At 32.1% G+C, this 18,777-nt stretch overlaps 3 protein-coding genes across 17 annotated transcripts in view; 2 read left to right on the top strand and 1 right to left on the bottom strand.

Annotated features, from left to right (window-relative positions):
- The window catches only part of LOC129797484 (protocadherin-23), a 953,251-nt gene that overhangs the window by 335,050 nt on the left and 599,424 nt on the right, over positions 1-18,777 (top strand). The gene's annotated exons all lie outside the window — the stretch shown is intronic.
- Positions 1-18,777, top strand: part of LOC129797509 (uncharacterized) — an 86,131-nt gene that overhangs the window by 42,294 nt on the left and 25,060 nt on the right. The window lies entirely within an intron of this gene.
- LOC129797530 (uncharacterized) overlaps positions 1-18,777 on the bottom strand; it is a 55,825-nt gene that overhangs the window by 32,288 nt on the left and 4,760 nt on the right. For 5 of the 14 annotated variants that reach the window (XM_055840221.1, XM_055840213.1, XM_055840215.1 and 2 more), the window contains exon 2: positions 17,861-18,066. The exons of 4 other annotated variants lie outside the window; for them this stretch is intronic. The gene's annotated coding sequence lies outside the window, so the exon portion shown is untranslated. Of the gene's footprint in view, positions 1-17,860; positions 18,081-18,777 lie in introns of all 14 variants that reach the window. 5 more of the 14 variants (XM_055840222.1, XM_055840218.1, XM_055840216.1 and 2 more) reach the window with 2 other exon arrangements.

Raw genomic sequence — 18,777 nt, forward strand, 5'->3', positions numbered from 1 at the left:
TGAATTTGACTTTATGTACCTACACTAAACTTTTGTCTTTTTTCTGTTTACCGACCGTAATAAAAAAAACTCAATGTAAATTGAACGATACTTGTTAGAAGAAACTATATAAATATACCTATCTTATAGACGGAGTGACTATCGATTATGCAGCAGTTTTTGCTCTATGTATCACACTATTCTTTTGTCTGATTTTTTTCTATAGAAAAGGGAGCGCTTACACAGCAGAATAATATCAAAATGTCTCGTAAATTTCTGATCCTTCTTGCTCAACTTTGTGTGTCAATGTCTAGAGGTCAAATGTGAAGGAAATTAAAATTGTATATTGAGGCATAAAATGGTGTGGCAGCAGATGCAGAATTATCGTCACTTTTGCAACATAAAATTGTGATTTACGGTTCAGGACAAATGTGACTCCGGAATACTTTATCGAGTAACAAGAACGGGGTGACTAATGCGATTAACAAAGCAATGAATTTTAAAATAATTGCGCTATAATTGCCTCTTAATTTTCTCCAGTTTTTTTAATGTCTGTGCGCGCGATATTACTTTTCGCCATTTAATGATGCTTTTACAGCGAAGTATATGCATTAGTCTACAAAGGAGCAAAAAAGTCATCTACGGAGGAAAGCAGGTCGAGGTCCCCCCATCTTCAAACACTGGATTTATGGAAACTAATTTAATTTCCATATGAAAAGTTTTCTTCTCATGTTCATCGAAATTCATCTTTGGGAAAAACTTTGTATTATATATTTTTCATTTGCATAGTTTTTCACGTTTCATGGCATATTCCCTTCTAGTTTTTCTTATCTTGTACTTTCTCCAAGGGGTTTCGCTTAATAGAGAAATTCTTATGTGCAATATGTATGAAGTTGCAAATCTTCTCTCGTTTTATACAGATGAATAAGTTTAAAAACATGTGACGAGGAAAACGCTTACAATATAGTTGATATTTTACGAGTAAATATAAATTCAATCAATTCAACCAGCAGGGGTGGGAAAGTGATTGAGCTCATTCAGTTCTGCTGGTGGTGATGTCAATGTTTGCAATGTATGCTAGTGAATAATGTGAATTGACCACGTGTCTCAGCAATTCTATTGTCAATAAATCGCGTGTCGCCATGACGTCAGGCACAATTTTCCATTTTTATATGACTCCTCTTCGTCTTCGATGCCCATGTCGATTTCCATCATTTGCAGAATAATTCACAAAGTCCACTGGAGAGTGATACTTTTATTTTTATTTCCTTAAAAATGGGTTTCTCTTTTGCACGAACAAGAGTTTTATGAAATAGGCCAATTTATCCAAACCCATACATATGTGATAAAATAAATTGCAAAATATACTGTTAAATAGGGTTATTATTGTTTATTATGGCAAATAAGTTCAAAATTGGATAAAGCGATAAACAAAATAGGTAATGGTCTGTTTTGCTCAATGAATTAAAAATAAACAAAGCCTTGTTTAAGGTATATTATTCATTGTGCATTGTCCCATTTCTCATTTTAAATCTATATGCTGCTTTTTATGGTAACAGAAAAATGAAAAGAACATAGAATCACTAAATAGATAAAATTCGTGTGAAATAATTTGAGAAAAAACGAGAGGAGCAACCACTTTAATTAGAAAATTTATTTTTGATGATTTGCATTATCCTCAACACGCATCATAATTTTTTTTTTGGCACTCATCAATGAATCGATGATGTCTAATATAACATAAAAAATATATAACTTAAATAGCAATAAGGTGGCTATTTGGATGCCATGGTTAAGCTGAAAAATTTATAATGGAAGCGTTATACTTGTAAGTTCCAAGAGAAAGCACTTTCCAAAGAAAGCTCTCCCCTACGAACTTTGCCATGAAAACTTTATAAAGTGACACTCGGGTTGTATGTGTGCTTTTTTTTCTTCCAGAAAAAATACTGTTAGTGAGAAAAGTGTTTGAAGGAAAAGACTGCAAACAGGACGATTGCTGTACTACACGTTCTAAAAAAAGTAATTCCTTTTCCTTCTAGAAACGCTGCCTCCTCTCTCCAATCAATAATTGAGCACCCAATTTTTCGTCTCTCGCCTCTAGCATTTCCGTTTATTATTCCGAGTATTATTAGCGTCGTGCTCGGCAAACCAAATAGTCACCGTAAAGATTATTAGGAGTGGCAAAAAGTCCTGTTTCACTACGACTCCTGATTCCTGTTTACTTTTGAGGACTTAAGGATTGTCTGTTATGGTCTCTTTTGTTGTTATCCTCTTAACTGAAGATCGATATCGCAAAAATGTTCATTTCGTAGTGTAGAGTTTATTGCATTGTAACTCTATGTTGTGAGAATTTGTTAAGGATTTAATTAATTTGGTATTATTTGTTAATTAAATTGGTAATAATACATAAACTCTTTTGTTTGAAAATGTCAGATTTAATTAAAGAAGTGGATGTTGTTATATGTAAATTAACAACATTTTCTAATTTAAAACTATGAAAACACTGACTTTATTATGATGATGATGTGATACTTCTTTTTAATTTGTATTTAAAGGTGAACCACAGTCCAGCTATTGTTACGTCTAATAGCTGGACTATGGTAGTCCCTAGTAAAATTTATGTGCTTCTGAATTCATTTTTCTTTATTATTTGGTCCAATTCAATTGCCAAAGATCATTTCACTAAAACATATATTTCAATAAGCCCATTCTGAATAGACGAAATTTGCAATAATTCGAATGCAAACGATTTGAATTATTTTATTCCTTTTGCAAAGAGGATGGTCTGGGTTACCACAAAAGTTGAGAAAGATAGTGGTTTGAATTTGAGTTATAACCCCTTCTTTATGTATAGGTACATATAATGTATATATAAGATTATATAGATTCTTGAAAACTTGCTTCATATACGGCTCTTTGTATTTTACACACATACTATATGCAATAGGTATCTATCAGAATTCTCGTTCTATTCAATTTAGGATCAATAGAAAGGATATCAAGAATTGGAGCAAACAACAAATTGACAAAAACATATATATTAAAATACTTTTAGCATTGTTTTTTTTTTAATATGTACTTATCCATTATTCAAAACTCGAATTTCTAAACAAATTGTGACATTTTTTGAATTTCATGAAATTTATTATTTATAAATATAATTAATGTTTTTAGTGCAAATTAGAAAACATTATTTTTATCTTTATTGCAAAAATGGAAGAGAGATCATATAGGCAACTCCTCTGATTTATTAAAAAATATCCACACGTGTAATAGTACGTGTAATAGTAATAGTGATTTGATTTCTTTCATGAAATGCCCAAATAAAAATTAATTAGGTACATATTTTTGTGACCCCTAGTTATACCAATGCGTAATAGCGGCCAAGTGTATTTATTTGTGTCAAGAGCCCTTTAGTTTACTATAGGAACTTGAAATAAAGTCATAAAGTTAATTTTTATTCAAAAAAAAAAAAGTTCACTAACCGACAATTCGTGTCTGTGGTGAAAGCATTGCAAATGGGTCCTACCGTACGAGCGATAAAATGTAAAATAAAGGACGATAAAAAATGTTGCTGCTTTGGCTGAGTTCACCAGCTTTAACCTATGCGAACATTGCAGGATATTAAGGGGATGGTGTGTTACGTCTGCACTGCACGGGGAAATCACCTGGATGAAGGGCAACATTTTGTAGGAAGGCGTTAGAGATAAAAAACAGACGTGATTTTGGGCCTTTTGAATGGGTAAGACACGAGTGGCACGGCATATATAGGGGATGTCCTGAGGTGTGAGACAACGAGAATGCGGGAATTGAAAGTAGGTTCACAGCACCAGGTCACGCTATGTGAATATAAGTCAACGCAAAGGTATCCGGGTACCGTACAATTCTGTAATGAAAATGTATCATAATGATTGTCCAAAAGGCACACAACTGACACACTGAACGAAATACATGAAGCTCTTGTGTGTTGAATTATCCACCCGAAAGTTGAGCATGAATTTTTCTTTGTATGCGATCAGAGTTGAGTTTTATCACCATGCTCGATCTGTGAACGCCTTGTTAAGCCTCAGCATAAGTAACCTCTTCTTCCTAAAGGCATTTTCGATGGGTTGGGTGCCTCTCGTATACTAAAACCATCCCTTTAGTAGATGCCGACTTGTAAATGTTGCGTACCTATCGCATTTTTTCACGATTCAGATTATCACACGTTTAGGTAATGTGAAATGTTCAAGAGTGTGTGGTGTGGTGCTGTGACATCATGAGTATTGCCATTAGTTTTCTCGTGTTTTCTAAGTACATACATGTATATATCGGAAGAATTATTTTATCATTCAGCCTCTCGTGAAATTATTGTTTCATTTTAGGGATATATCGTCATTTAAAGAAACTAGCTTTCTAAAAAATAACAGACATCAGGGAGTTATGATAAGCATGACCTAATAAAAATACTAGTACAGTCATTCCCCGCTTAATGAAGTCTCGGTTAAACTCTTTTTACCCATCAATTTTGATGCGTAAGAAGAGTTTAACCAAGATTTGATTAAGCAGGGTATGACTGTGGTACATCCAAGAGTAACTTATACGGGGTCACGAATGTACTGATTGTACCCCAAAGATGGGTTAATTTGGTATTATTGATGAATAATTATTTTCTATTGAAACTATGTTATATATTTTCCATAATTAAAGAATAATATTCCCATATCTACAAAAATATTGATTTACCAACTATTATTCTATTTCTTACATTATTCTTCCTAAAACTTCTGACATCTCTGAGCCACATATGCTCGGACTTATAGAACAATTTTCTTTTGACAATACCTATTTCATCTTTGGATGGCTCTTTCCCACGAGGATTCCATTTCTAAATTACAACCTTGTGAAATATCCCAAATATTTGAACTTTAGTTTAAAGCATTTGTAATGCGGAATGGGGTACAATTTCAATAACATATTACGGTGGAAAATGTTTTTAATGAGAAATTGATTAAAATAATTTATTTAATATTGTAAAAGAGTACAAGTTCAAAAACACAACTTTTTTTGAAAGTTCGTTCTTATAAAACTACATTTTCTACATTTGTTGTATTTTTGTTTTCATCGTTATAAACTTATCCTAATATTTATAGAGTTTATTATTATGTAGGGGAAGACGGGGTAATTTGGTCATTTTGGCAAAGTCATTAATGGGAATATCTCAAGTATGGTAAATGCTAGAAAATCCATTTCTCCACAGTTTATACTCCACATAGAGATAATCAATCGTACCAAGTTTGAGGAAAATCCGATCATTAGATTTTCTTTTATTTGATAAAAAACATTTTTTCACTTTTTCAAGTGCTTTTGGCATTTTGAATCTACGTCATTTTCGAAAAATTTTTAACACTTAAAAATTAACTTTTAAGCCATTAAGAGTCATTGATCCATCATAAATACGATAGTAACATCCATTTTCCAATATCTCAAACAGATTTTCCTGTGGAAATGGTTTTTTCCGGAAAATTGGAGTGGGGTAATTTGGTCACTTGAGTTTTTCCGGCACATTTTCCGGCGCACATTTAAGATATTTATTGTGGTTGTGCCTTTTAATGTTTTCTTACAGATTATAAGCAAAGTAGGATAAAAAATTTTATCTAAAAAAAGAAATTTACGATAATTTGAAAAATGGCCTTTTTTAGACTTTGCCCGTTTATGGTTCAGAAAATGTTAAAGTTTGAGGCTCTGTTAAATATTTTTATCTGGCAAATTACTGGAAATGAATCTTAGATAAATAACCTATCTTCCAAAAAAATAATCGAAAAAATAAAATTTTCTTATTGTTCAAAAATTTTCATGTTTAAATTTGTGCGCCAAAGTGTCCAGGTAATTACCCGTGCTCGGGGTAATTTGGACACTAAGCTAAGGGTCCAGGAAAATGGAAAATTCACCCATTTCTCATCGAGATAGAGAAAAGTGTTATATGGGGAAGTTGTAGGCCGGAAAATTTCCTACAAAATAGGGCTATTTGGTTTTCTTCATACTACCATACTTGCTTGATATATCCCAAAAACCGCCAAAGTGACCAAATTACCCCGTCCTCCCCTACTAAAGACACAGAATACATATACAGGAATGTATAGGTACTGCTTAGGAACTAAAAATATTTAGGCCACAGACCGTTATCTCTCTTTTCCGTGAATCAACAAAAAGCGTCCATCAGCTACTTCTTCAGGAAGTACTTTTAGCTGTAACGCTACAAAGGGTGAAAGGTGCGTGGGAGCCATTAATTAAAAAAAAAGTAAAATCGCCTTCAGGTCCGCACGTAGAGTGGCTGATAGTCACAATTGGGGAGCGGCGGTATCGCACACGTCTCTAATAAAATAAAGCGAACTCATTAAGAAGGTCTTGTCGTCTTATTGCCAACCATTAATTTTGATCTAGGTCGTCGTATTGGTTTCTTTACGGCTTCATGTTTGATATAAAGAAAATTTAGAAAAATAGAGAATGAAAAGGACTTTTCTTTTTATCTCTCTCTATAGGTGTTCGGTGTTCACCTCCATCTTTTGGCGTTACAAAAGCCAGTGAATATACTATACAGTATTTCTATCATAAATAACTTCAATCCATACCTGCTGCTTATCAATTAATAATCCCTGCGGGGAAATTAATTGTTCCACTAACTTTACCCCCTTGACACAATCTAACCCTATTTTGGTCATAAATTTCCATTTAAGTTCAAGTCAAGTAATATACCACTCAAAATTAATGAGTCAATTGTTGAAAGTTTGTTCAACTTTAATGATTTTCGTAAGAGTTCGATAAAAATCATAGATCCTTCATCTAGAAATAATTCGAACAAGTGACTTTTTCAATATTCTTTTTGAACCCGTGTATGGATTTACTTTGCTTTAACTTTGCTTTCCTTCTTTCGTCTTGTGAAAGCACCAAGCATGAATCGTTATCGTTAACCTTAATAAAATACTATTAAAGGGTCAGAGCATCCATTACGATTATGCAAACGGGAAATTCAAAGAGAATGAGGTTTCTTGCGTAACCAACTGAGCTTTACTGACTGTATGTACATATACATATGTATGAATCCTTCCAATCACTTATAATCAATGATTTACGTATGTATGTACATGTATACTTACTACAATCATGGCCTTTTAACTATACACTTGATTTCTTATGTGATAAATATACCTAATTAATCTTAGTACTCACCTAACTATTATGGAATGATATTTGAAATATTAGGAATCGAATATCGTGAATAAATAACGATTAGTTATTACTTTTCACACCTTGTTAAAAATAATTCCAATTTTAATGATAAATATTCCCAACTTTTATTTTATTCGTTGGATATAAAATTGTAAATAATGCATTTTGAGTGTAGGAGGGCACGATTTTCGACCTTAAGCAGTTTCTCAAAATAATGTCACATGCGACTTTTTGAAAGTTTTATACCTTCCTCATCAGGCAGATAAATTGAGCGGGAGGACTTTGTCACAAAAACAGTTAAACTCAATACTGCGTGGACAAACAATGTGTTCCTTGAAGCGCATCTGATTTGACCCCATGCTTAATCTACCTACGTAAACTTGATAATTTTAATTATGACCCAACAAACATTGTGCGACTATGACTTTGGACCCCCTGAAGGAACGTTGCTTGAGAGTTTACATCTTAGTTAAAAAGACATATTTCACTTTAGTTACCTAGCTTAAATAATAACTATAATTTGATATAAGTATAATGTGTATTAGGAATTTGTTTTTAAAATAAAAATTGATTTTTCTGCCTTATTCTAGACAACCTCAAACTACATCTAAATTATAGAAGTTTCTTGAGCATAAGACGTGTAATACATACATCCAATTATGGGATTTCCATGGATTTCTCCACTACGGGGGTATTTCATAACAATAACAATTTAATAAGGATAGTATGCCCAGACATACCCTGTTATGAAACTTTAGTGTGAAGCTTTTGCAACTTTTCCTTGTAAAGTCTTTTGTTTCGCCTGACTTTTCTATCTCAACTTTATTAATTATACTGCGAAAATTTATAAGCTCTGATTTTATAGCAAAATGTGGTTCAGATTTTCTCCTCTTTTAGCTGTAATTTTCATATATTTCAATTAAACAATGACAACTCTTTGAGGACAATTGTGTCATACGCTGACCAAAATGCTGGATTTTGAAAATATACTTAATTTTTGCTAGTTTAATTTTTAATAATTTTAACATTCAATCAAAAAAGTAACCTATACAGTCTTTATGGACCCAGAAAATTTTGAGATTACAAAAGGACATCCCCAAGGACATAATCAGGAAGAATAAATAACTGAAAATTGTAATTTGAGCTCAAAAAAGTCCCAAAATCGCTTTTAAATCAATCAGCTCACTGTATTGTTTGCGGTCCTCAAATCGCTTGGCCCATTCATTTTGAACCTAAGTCGACTTAGGCTTATAATGCTTTTTTGTGTATTTCAGTGCTCCAACTATCCCTCTATCACCCCATAAAATATTACGCAAATATTTAATGTCCCCATGGAGTTATAAGGATTTTACTGAAAGGAGTCGAAAAATTTTTATAAATCTCCGGGCATTATAAACCCCCAAATGTTCGGCTCGGCACCGGAGATTTTCATGCGAGAAAAGAATAGCGCGCAAGAATGTTCGCAGCGGTTTTTTCTTTCTCGCTGCCTGTAAGGCGCCCTATCCGGGCGCGCATGCTTATGTGTGTGTGTGTTTCTCCACCCCGTGAGCGTGGTGGTAGGCAGCTCAAATAGAAGTTTTGCTTATTCGATTGCAACGCATGTTTGGCAGACGTGTAGAGTAGCCGTTTTCGTATATTATGGTCGGCGGGGGTCGCGGTATCAAATCTTACCAATGTCAATGATTTATTTTTTTTTTCGACTAAATATTTTTTTTTTATTTTCCCAATCATTTTAAATAAATCTTTTGATGTTAAACTACCCTTTTCGTGGACAATTAGGGGGGGCTGGGGCAAAATTTTTTGTTTTTCGCCGGAATTGTGGTTACTCCTCATTGGTAATGATGGAGTGACCTCCGGATTGGGGATCTCATCCCAGAAATATAAAATTCTGGAAAAATAGGGGGGGCTGGGGCAAAAATTTTTGTTTTTCGCCGGAATTGTGGTCACTCTTCATTGGTAATGATGGAGTGACCTCCGGATTGGGGATCTCATCCCAGGAATATCAACTCCTGGACAATTAGGAGAGGCTGGGGCAAATTGTAGGGTTTTGCGCCGAAGTTGTGGTCACTTTTTATTTACAATGATGAAGTGACTAAAATATTTTATAAAATATTATTTTCAATAAAAAAGAATATTTACAAGCAGCTTCCGCAGAAAATCAAACTGCCTATTAATAACTTCTCTTAATTAAAAAAAAATATTGTTGAGCCCGTAGAGCCTTCGGTAATAACCACACTACTTTTGTAATAGAAAAATATTCTAAAGCCTGAATAAAAAAATAATTTTTAATCAAGGAAGGATTTAAAGAATGAAATCCCCTTTTTTCTCAACAAATTCACTAATTATTCTTAAAGAGTTATTTTATTTTAAATTTTATCAAAGTACCTTAAAAATCTTAAAAAGAAAAAAGTTGTTTTAACTGTAATACGGAATTAAAGAAAGAAATCCCATTTTTTCTCAACAGTTGGTATACCACAATCGTGGCATACCAAGTATTGTAATCATCGGAAAAACCGACCACCTCAGATCGGGCTCAAACTTGGTATGAGCACGTTTCAGACATCCCACATTACAAAAATGGTGGTGGAAAATTTTTGATAAGGCCGGCCGGCCTTCCGGTCGTCTAAACTTTGCCTTATAATTCGAGAACGTTAAGAGATAGAAACTTACGGTTTGAAGTTTTCTATAGAAATCTGGGTGTAAATTTTCATTTTTTCGCATTTTCAAAATCCAAGATGGCCACCATCCGCACATTTTGAAACACCGTCAACCACTTCCCTTATAGCTAGAGATCTGAAATTTTAGTATGTTGCAAAGCTCAGTGAGACGTTTTCATCGATAAATAATACTTGAAAATCGGTCAAGCCGTTTAGCAAATATGGCGGCCTAAAACAAAAAGTGTTTTTTCGATATATCTCGAGAACGGCTTGACCGATTTTGACCATCTTGGTATCAAATGAAAGGTATTGAGAAGCCCTACAACTGTTTAGAACATTTCAAGTTTCAAAAACATCCGCAAGAGGCGCTAAAAACGAAAACAAAAATTGGCTAACTTTAAGGGGCAATATCTCCGAATCCCGATCATAGATTTCTTTGAATTTTTGATATGTTTTAGCAGGACTAATAATCTTTCACCAGCCCGAAAATCTGAAGAAAATCTATGTCGCCGTTTAGAAGATTTGGTCATTTGAAAAATTCTTGAATTTGAAAAGTTCTAAGACCCACATCTCTTGAACGGTCTGTCCGATTTTACTTAATTTGGTATCAAATTAAAGGTTTTGCAAAACTCTACAACTTTTTAAAACATCAGAAACCTCTAGAACCATTCCTTTAGGACAAAAAGTGCAAAAAACTGTTTTAGTAGAACAAAAATCCGCCATTTTGTGTTCTTGAGGTGACCTTGAAATGTTTCGAAATATAAGTCAGATTATAGCTTATTTCAGGACCTTTCCATAATTAGTCAAGAAATTTCTGTAGGTCTAATAAAACTTAGGATATAAGCATTTTAATCTGTCAAATTGCTAAATTTTACAAAAAATTGACTTTGTCTACTCTAATACTTCTCACAAATTAAATTACAACGCATAGACTGACCCATCCGCGTTGTGGTATACCAACTCTAATAACTGGACGCGTTATTATTGACTTATTCTTAAAGAGAACCTTCCCTTTTAATTTTTATCAAAATAGGTATCTGAAAAGTCTTTAGAAGAACGAAACCATTTTAATTTTAATAGAAAAATAAAGAAAAATTAGAAGAACAAAATGATTTTTTATTAAAGAAGGGATTAAAGAAAGAAATGCCTTTTGTTCTTAGAAAATTCACTATTTTTTTTCAATATTCAAAGTTTTTTAGAATCATTTTGTTCTTGTAAAAAAAATTGGGGTATTAAACAAAAATGAAAAAAGAACCCTTTAAGAACAATTACTGAATTTGTTAAGAAAAAGGCATTTCTTTCTTTAATTAAGAATCATTTTGTTCTTTTAAAGAATTTTCAGGAATCTTAAAGGAAAAAGGAAAGAACTCTTTAAGAATATTTAGTGAATTTATTTAGAAGAAAAGGCATTTCTCTCTTTAATTCCTTCTTTAATAAAGAATCATTTTGTTCTTTTAAAGAATTTTCGGGAATCTTCAAGGAAAAAGAAAAGAACTCTTTAAGAATATTTAGTGAATTTATTTAGAAGAAAAGGCATTTCTCTCTTTAATTCCTTCTTTAATAAAGAATCATTTTGTTCTTTTAAAGAATTTTCGGGAATCTTCAAGGAAAAAGAAAAGAACTCTTTAAGAATATTTAGTGAATTTATTTAGAAGAAAAGGCATTTCTCTCTTTAATTCCTTCTTTAATAAAGAATCATTTTGTTCTTTTAAAGAATTTTCAGGAATCTTAAAGGAAAAAGGAAAGAACTCTTTAAGAATATTTAGTGAATTTATTTAGAAGAAAAGGCATTTCTCTCTTTAATTCCTTCTTTAATAAAGAATCATTTTGTTCTTTTAAAAAATTTTCGGGAATCTTCAAGGAAAAAGAAAAGAACTCTTTAAGAATATTTAGTGAATTTATTTAGAAGAAAAGGCATTTCTTTCTTTAATTCATTTTTTAATAAAGAATCATTTTGTTCTTTTAAAGAATTTTCGGGAATCTTCAAGGAAAAAGAAAAGAACTCTTTAAGAATATTTAGTGAATTTATTTAGAAGAAAAGGCATTTCTCTCTTTAATTCCTTCTTTAATAAAGAATCATTTTGTTCTTTTAAAGAATTTTCGGGAATCTTCAAGGAAAAAGAAAAGAACTCTTTAAGAATATTTAGTGAATTTATTTAGAAGAAAAGGCATTTCTCTCTTTAATTCCTTCTTTAATAAAGAATCATTTTGTTCTTTTAAAGAATTTTCAGGAATCTTAAAGGAAAAAGGAAAGAACTCTTTAAGAATATTTAGTGAATTTATTTAGAAGAAAAGGCATTTCTCTCTTTAATTCATTTTTTAATAAAGAATCATTTTGTTCTTTTAAAGAATTTTCGGGAATCTTCAAGGAAAAAGAAAAGAACTCTTTAAGAATATTTAGTGAATTTATTTAGAAGAAAAGGCATTTCTTTCTTTAATTCATTTTTTAATAAAGAATCATTTTGTTCTTTTAAAGAATTTTCGGGAATCTTCAAGGAAAAAGAAAAGAACTCTTTAAGAATATTTAGTGAATTTATTTAGAAGAAAAGGCATTTCTCTCTTTAATTCCTTCTTTAATAAAGAATCATTTTGTTCTTTTAAAAAATTTTCGGGAATCTTCAAGGAAAAAGAAAAGAACTCTTTAAGAATATTTAGTGAATTTATTTAGAAGAAAAGGCATTTCTTTCTTTAATTCATTTTTTAATAAAGAATCATTTTGTTCTTTTAAAGAATTTTCGGGAATCTTCAAGGAAAAAGGAAAGAACTCTTTAAGAATAATGAGTGAATTTATTTAGAAGAAAAGGCATTTCTCTCTTTAATTCCTTCTTTAATAAAGAATCATTTTCCTTGATTATAAATATTTTTATTCGGTGTGGTTATTACCGAAGGCTCTACGGGCTCAACAATATTTTTTTTTAATTAAGAGAAGTTATTAATAGGCAGTTTGATTTTCTGCGGAAGCTGCTTGTAAATATTCTTTTTTATTGAAAATAATATTTTATAAAATATTTTAGTCACTTCATCATTGTAAATAAAAAGTGACCACAACTTCGGCGCAAAACCCTACAATTTGCCCCAGCCTCTCCTAATTGTCCAGGAGTTGATATTCCTGGGATGAGATCCCCAATCCGGAGGTCACTCCATCATTACCAATGAAGAGTGACCACAATTCCGGCGAAAAACAAAAATTTTTGCCCCAGCCCCCCCTATTTTTCCAGAATTTTATATTTCTGGGATGAGATCCCCAATCCGGAGGTCACTCCATCATTACCAATGAGGAGTAACCACAATTCCGGCGAAAAACAAAAAATTTTGCCCCAGCCCCCCCTAATTGTCCACGAAAAGGGTAGTTTAACATCAAAAGATTTATTTAAAATGATTGGGAAAATAAAAAAAAAATATTTAGTCGAAAAAAAAAAATAAATCATTGACATTGGTAAGATTTGATACCGCGACCCCCGCCGACCATAATATACGAAAACGGCTACTCTACACGTCTGCCAAACATGCGTTGCAATCGAATAAGCAAAACTTCTATTTGAGCTGCCTACCACCACGCTCACGGGGTGGAGAAACACACACACACATACAAGATGCACACGAATCTATCGGCGCGCGCAGGAAAGAAAGAGAGACCTAGTGCTTGCGTTGAAGGACGGTCGACCCGAGCTTTGCCGAACACTCCGGCACATAATTTTTTTCTCAAAATCCGTGCAAGAAGAACCTCCAAAATATTTTCTCTGCATATTTTGCAATATTTTCGCACTTTTTGCTAATTATTTTACATAATTTGGGGTGCCAGTGCTTTCTAAATGGTAATAGTGAGTGAATACCATCATTTGCGTGTGATAATTGCTAAGTTGGAGCCAGAAAAAAGGCAAAACATGTAAGTTTCTCATACATTTTAGAAAATCGGCTCTCCTGAAAAGTTGCGTTTTTGAGATAGGTTCATAATGAATGGGCCAAGCGAAATGGTTAATCAAAAATAAATAAAAATAATATTAATCAAAAAGATTATCTGAAAAATTGGCTTTAACCTACTTCTCTCTTTCTTGTTTGCATGAAAATCATGAAGTTTTGAGATGTTATTGAATAAGACATAAGGGAAAATTTTTAAGTAACAGTGAAAAGTTACACATTACATATATAAAACATATAATATAATGTATATAAATAAGTTACTAGTAGCACAATCAATATCAAAACTTAATTAAAGTAAGAAACAAATAGATATTTCATTTATCGTAACTATTTACGTATTGTACATTATATAAATGCAAAATTTACCTGAAACTAACAAAAGTTATCGTGAAAAGTTGTAAAAATAAAGAATGTAAAAAAAACTGTGAATTTTAGATTTACCCACACTGTCAATTAGTGAAAAGTTTAGATAATTAGTCCAATTGTTGAATAGTGTCCTAAATCTATCTATTTTCTCTTGCAAATGCTAACCATAGTATTGGAGTTTTATATCAACGTTGAAATAGTTGATTTATAGTTTTGTTTTTCCCGACTTTGCTCCTGAATAACCAATACATAGACTACCCAATGGGGTTTGTTGCGTATTCATTCACAGGCATGTGCAAAAAACGACATATTAATGTCACGTACGTACATATATGTAAACTATGCACATTATATTGTTCTTTATTTTGCAGTAAAATGTAGTAAAAGGTTATTTTATTTTAAATTTGTTTTAATTTTGCACTAATTTATTAAAATAAATATTTTGGAAAAAAATTTACACTGGTGTATAGGAATACACCAGTGTATTGCTATTCTTCACAAATGCAAAGTATTGCAGTATGTAATAGGTAGCATACTCAAACCTTTTCTAATCTCATTTTGTTCATACTTTCTAAAAAAGATATGAACTTACACCTCTGACTACTAATTTACATTAAAAATGAAAATTATAAATTCTCATGTTATGTTATACCAACTGTCATAACGTCTGCGCGTTATCACTGCTGGTTATATAAAAAAATATTATCAGAATAAGCTTCAAATCAATATTTCATAATATTTTTTTGCACAGTAGCGTAAAGCTCTTTCATTGACTATATGTATGTAGTGTTGTTCTTAATGACAAATAAAAATCGCTATATAATCTCGCCGTTCACTACCCAAATGTGTCCGAATTTGTATCGTCTTCCTTTCAGAAGGACCCAACAAAGTTGTGAGTCATGAAAAAAGAATCATATACATAAATTTTATTCCATTTGCGCGTGGATGTGTCTGCTTTGCAGGCTCTATATAGGGGATTTTCATATCTCTTGTATTATTTCTTTTATTTTTCATCCCATCCTTGAGAGTATATTTTCTCCCGCATAGTCAATTGAATATTTAATTCGGTGGCTGTGAATCCCTAAATATATCCCTTTGAGTGCCATCTCTTTCTCACTTTATGTACACAAGTGGTATGTGCCATGTGAAAATGATCTCGAGGGTATATTAACACAAAGCTCTCGTTTGGGCGTTTACCATCCACACATACAATTTTACTATGTATGCGATATGAGAGATCCACTTCAGAACCCCAAATAACCTCCCAAAAATTCCTTCACGACAAAATTATTCAGGAATTATTAGATATATCTATCTCTTCATCATCTTAATCGCTTGATTGGAATTTATATGTTGTATATTTTGTAAAAAGAAATGAAATATAGATAAACATTTTTATCTAAATATCAAATGTGCAGTGAGATGCTCTCTCAAGGATTTTGTATATTTGCGTGCCAATTCGCAGGATAAACTTACAATTTTGGAATAAATATATTAAATTATGTGTATTGCATATAACTTTTCAAGGCAAAGTCACTATACCTATGTATAACAAAATTCTAACATTTCCATACATACATTATATTATATTGTGTTATGTGCTGTCTTCAACTGCAAGTATTCTATAAATATAGGACTTTTTCAACAGATATTAGTTGGTGTTCCACTTCGTGGCCAACACCAAGTATTGTAATCGTCGGAAAAACCGACCACCTCAGATCTGGCTCAAACTTGGTATGAGCACGTTTTAGACATCCCACATTCCAAAACTGGTGGTGGAAAATTTTTGATCCGGCCGGCCTGCCGGCCGGCCGGCCGGCCGGCCCGCCATTGGTCCCCATTTTGCCTTATAGCTCGAGAACGGTAATAGATAAAGACTTCCGGTTTGAAGTTTTATATAGAAATGTGGGTGTAAAATTTCATTTTTTCGCATTTTCAAAATCCAAGATGGCCGCCGTCCGCCATTTTGAACTACTGTCAACCACTTCCCTTATAGTTAGAGGTCTGAAATTTTAGTATGTTGTAGAGCTCAGTGAGACGTTTTCATCAACAATTTATACTTGAAAATCGGTCAAGCGGTTTAGCAAATATGGCGGCCTAACGCAAAAAGTGTTTTTTCGATATATCTCGAGAACGGCTTGACCGATTTTGACCATCTTGGTATCAAATGAAAGCTATTGCGAAGCCCTACAACTATCTAGAACATTTCAAGTTTCAAAAACATCCGCAAGAGGCGCTAAATTCAAAAACAAAAATTGCCTAACTTTAAAGGGCAATATCTCCGAACATTTGTTATAGATTTTCTTTAAATTTTGATATGTTGTAGCCTGACTCAATATCTTTCACCAGTCCGAAAATGAAGAAAATCTATGTCGCCGTTTAGGAGATATGGCCATTTGAAAAATTTTTGAATTTGAAAAGTTCTAAGAGCCATATCTCTTGAAGGACTTGTCCGATTTTACTCGTCTTGGTATCAAATTAAAGGTTTTGCAATTCTCTACAACTTTATAGAACATCAAAAACCTCTAGAACCATTCCTTAAGCTCAAAAAATGTCAAAAACTGTTTTGGTAAAACAAAAGCCGCCATTTTGTGTTCTAGAGGTGACCTTGAAAAGTATCAAAATTTATCCCATATTCTAGCTTATTTTAAGACCTTTCCATAACTAGTCAAGAAATTTCTGTAAGTGTTATAGAACCTGAGATATGAGCATTTTTATGCATCAAATTACTGAATTTCACAAAAAAAATCAACTTTGCCTACTAATTCTGCTCACAAATCGCATTACAACGCATAAACAAACTTCTACACGTTGTGGGACACCAACTCTTATAACTGGACGCGTTATGATTGACTTATATTTCCTTTTCCAGGCAGAAAAATATATTTGCCTAACTTTAACAATGATCTTAAAAAAAAGTTTTTTAGGAGAGGTGTGAACGGGTATACAAATTGAGGCCATTTTTTGAACTCTCTGATGGAAAATTTTAGCTAAGTTTGCCAAGAAAATCCAATAGATGTTTCTTACAAATCAGCCTTAAAATTGCTTATCCCAAAACAGCTCCAATATTTCAAAACACCTCATTGCACGACATATAATAGGACATTTAAAATCAATTTTAATAATTTGTCAAAAAAAATTTCTGTGAGTGCGACATTTTATTTCAAAATGGAATATATAATGTAAATCTTGGAGGCGAAAATATTATGCAATATTGCTGAACTCTCTATTTTTTCTACCGACGTATTGATAAATAATTTTCTATGTATCTTGGAAAAATTGATTTTTTGTCATCAAAAAAGAATCTAACGATAATAAACGAAATCTATGTACCTACACATTCGAAGCTTTCTCCGTCATTTTTCTACATCATTTTGTAACATTATAGCTATTTTTGCTCAAAATCAACCTTGATATAGTATAAAGGTTGTGGGAGCTAGAAGATTGTTAAAAAAGTGGCAGTTGATGAAATAAATTGATAAAAGATAGAAAGTGGAATATTTTTATGCGACAACCACTAATTAAATTCACAGTTGATGACTTTTATGCATGTGCATAATAAACTTTTTACTATGTCACCAGAGAGTGAGTGATGAAATTATTCATGGGAGGAAAATTATTTGAAAAATAAAACATACACATACATACATTATGTATGTACTTCATAGAAAAGAACTTTTTTTCATGAAACATTATTACAATTTAGATTTAATTTATATTTCACTTACCACCCTGTAAATTGATTTTTTTATCAGCTTTCCAATTCTATGCTCTTTTTAGCTGTGATTATTTTCTGCTGCTGATGGTGTTTCCTTATATTATTTGAACCACTATTTTCAACCACTTTGTGCTGTATTTGCAAATTATTAAATGATCGTTTTCTTTCTTTTCTTATATCTTTAATTTTTCCACAAAGATTGACTCTATAATCACTCTAGATATAAATATCTGTTAATTATACCGCACAATTATGCACCAAATCAATTAATTATGCCAATTGGAATGCTATCTCTCTATAAATTATTTGAAATTCCATGGACTATGTATATAAATAAAAAAAATTGTTGAAACTCACTTACACAATACTAATTGAATTATTAATCATTGAAAGTTGATATTAATTAAACACACCCAGTAATAGTATGATTAGCTGATTTCGTGTAGATTTTATTTTATGGTGTGAATAAACAGACGGAAAGGGGAGAAAAGAAAATAAATCAATAGATCTAACGAGTCATGATTGCTCGATAAAGAAGGCGGAATTATAATAAATAGAGTTTAAGTGCTAACCTATAGTGTACCGTAGCCTCATAGGCGAGAATTTAGTTATAATAGCAAGGTATTGTGTTTACTGAAGTGAAGGAGAAAGAAGTTAATTATAATGGTTATTTTGGATTGGGCCTTCTCCTTTCCACCAAAGCCGATTCTTGTCACACATCAAAGTCAAGATTGAATATCGTGTTTGGATAAAAAAAAAAGGGTTTGGTTCCCTTTATATTATGGTTCACTTAATTTTTTTTATTAAATCAAAATGTCTAACATTATTATGTATATGTACCAATATAATTTGTACTACTTGTTTATACATTTATATAACATTTGATATTGTAAATTGATTCATAGTGTCAATTTAATACAACGCAAT

Source organism: Lutzomyia longipalpis, chromosome 1 (genome assembly GCF_024334085.1).
Source record: "Lutzomyia longipalpis isolate SR_M1_2022 chromosome 1, ASM2433408v1".
Taxonomy (NCBI): Eukaryota; Metazoa; Arthropoda; class Insecta; order Diptera; family Psychodidae; genus Lutzomyia; species Lutzomyia longipalpis.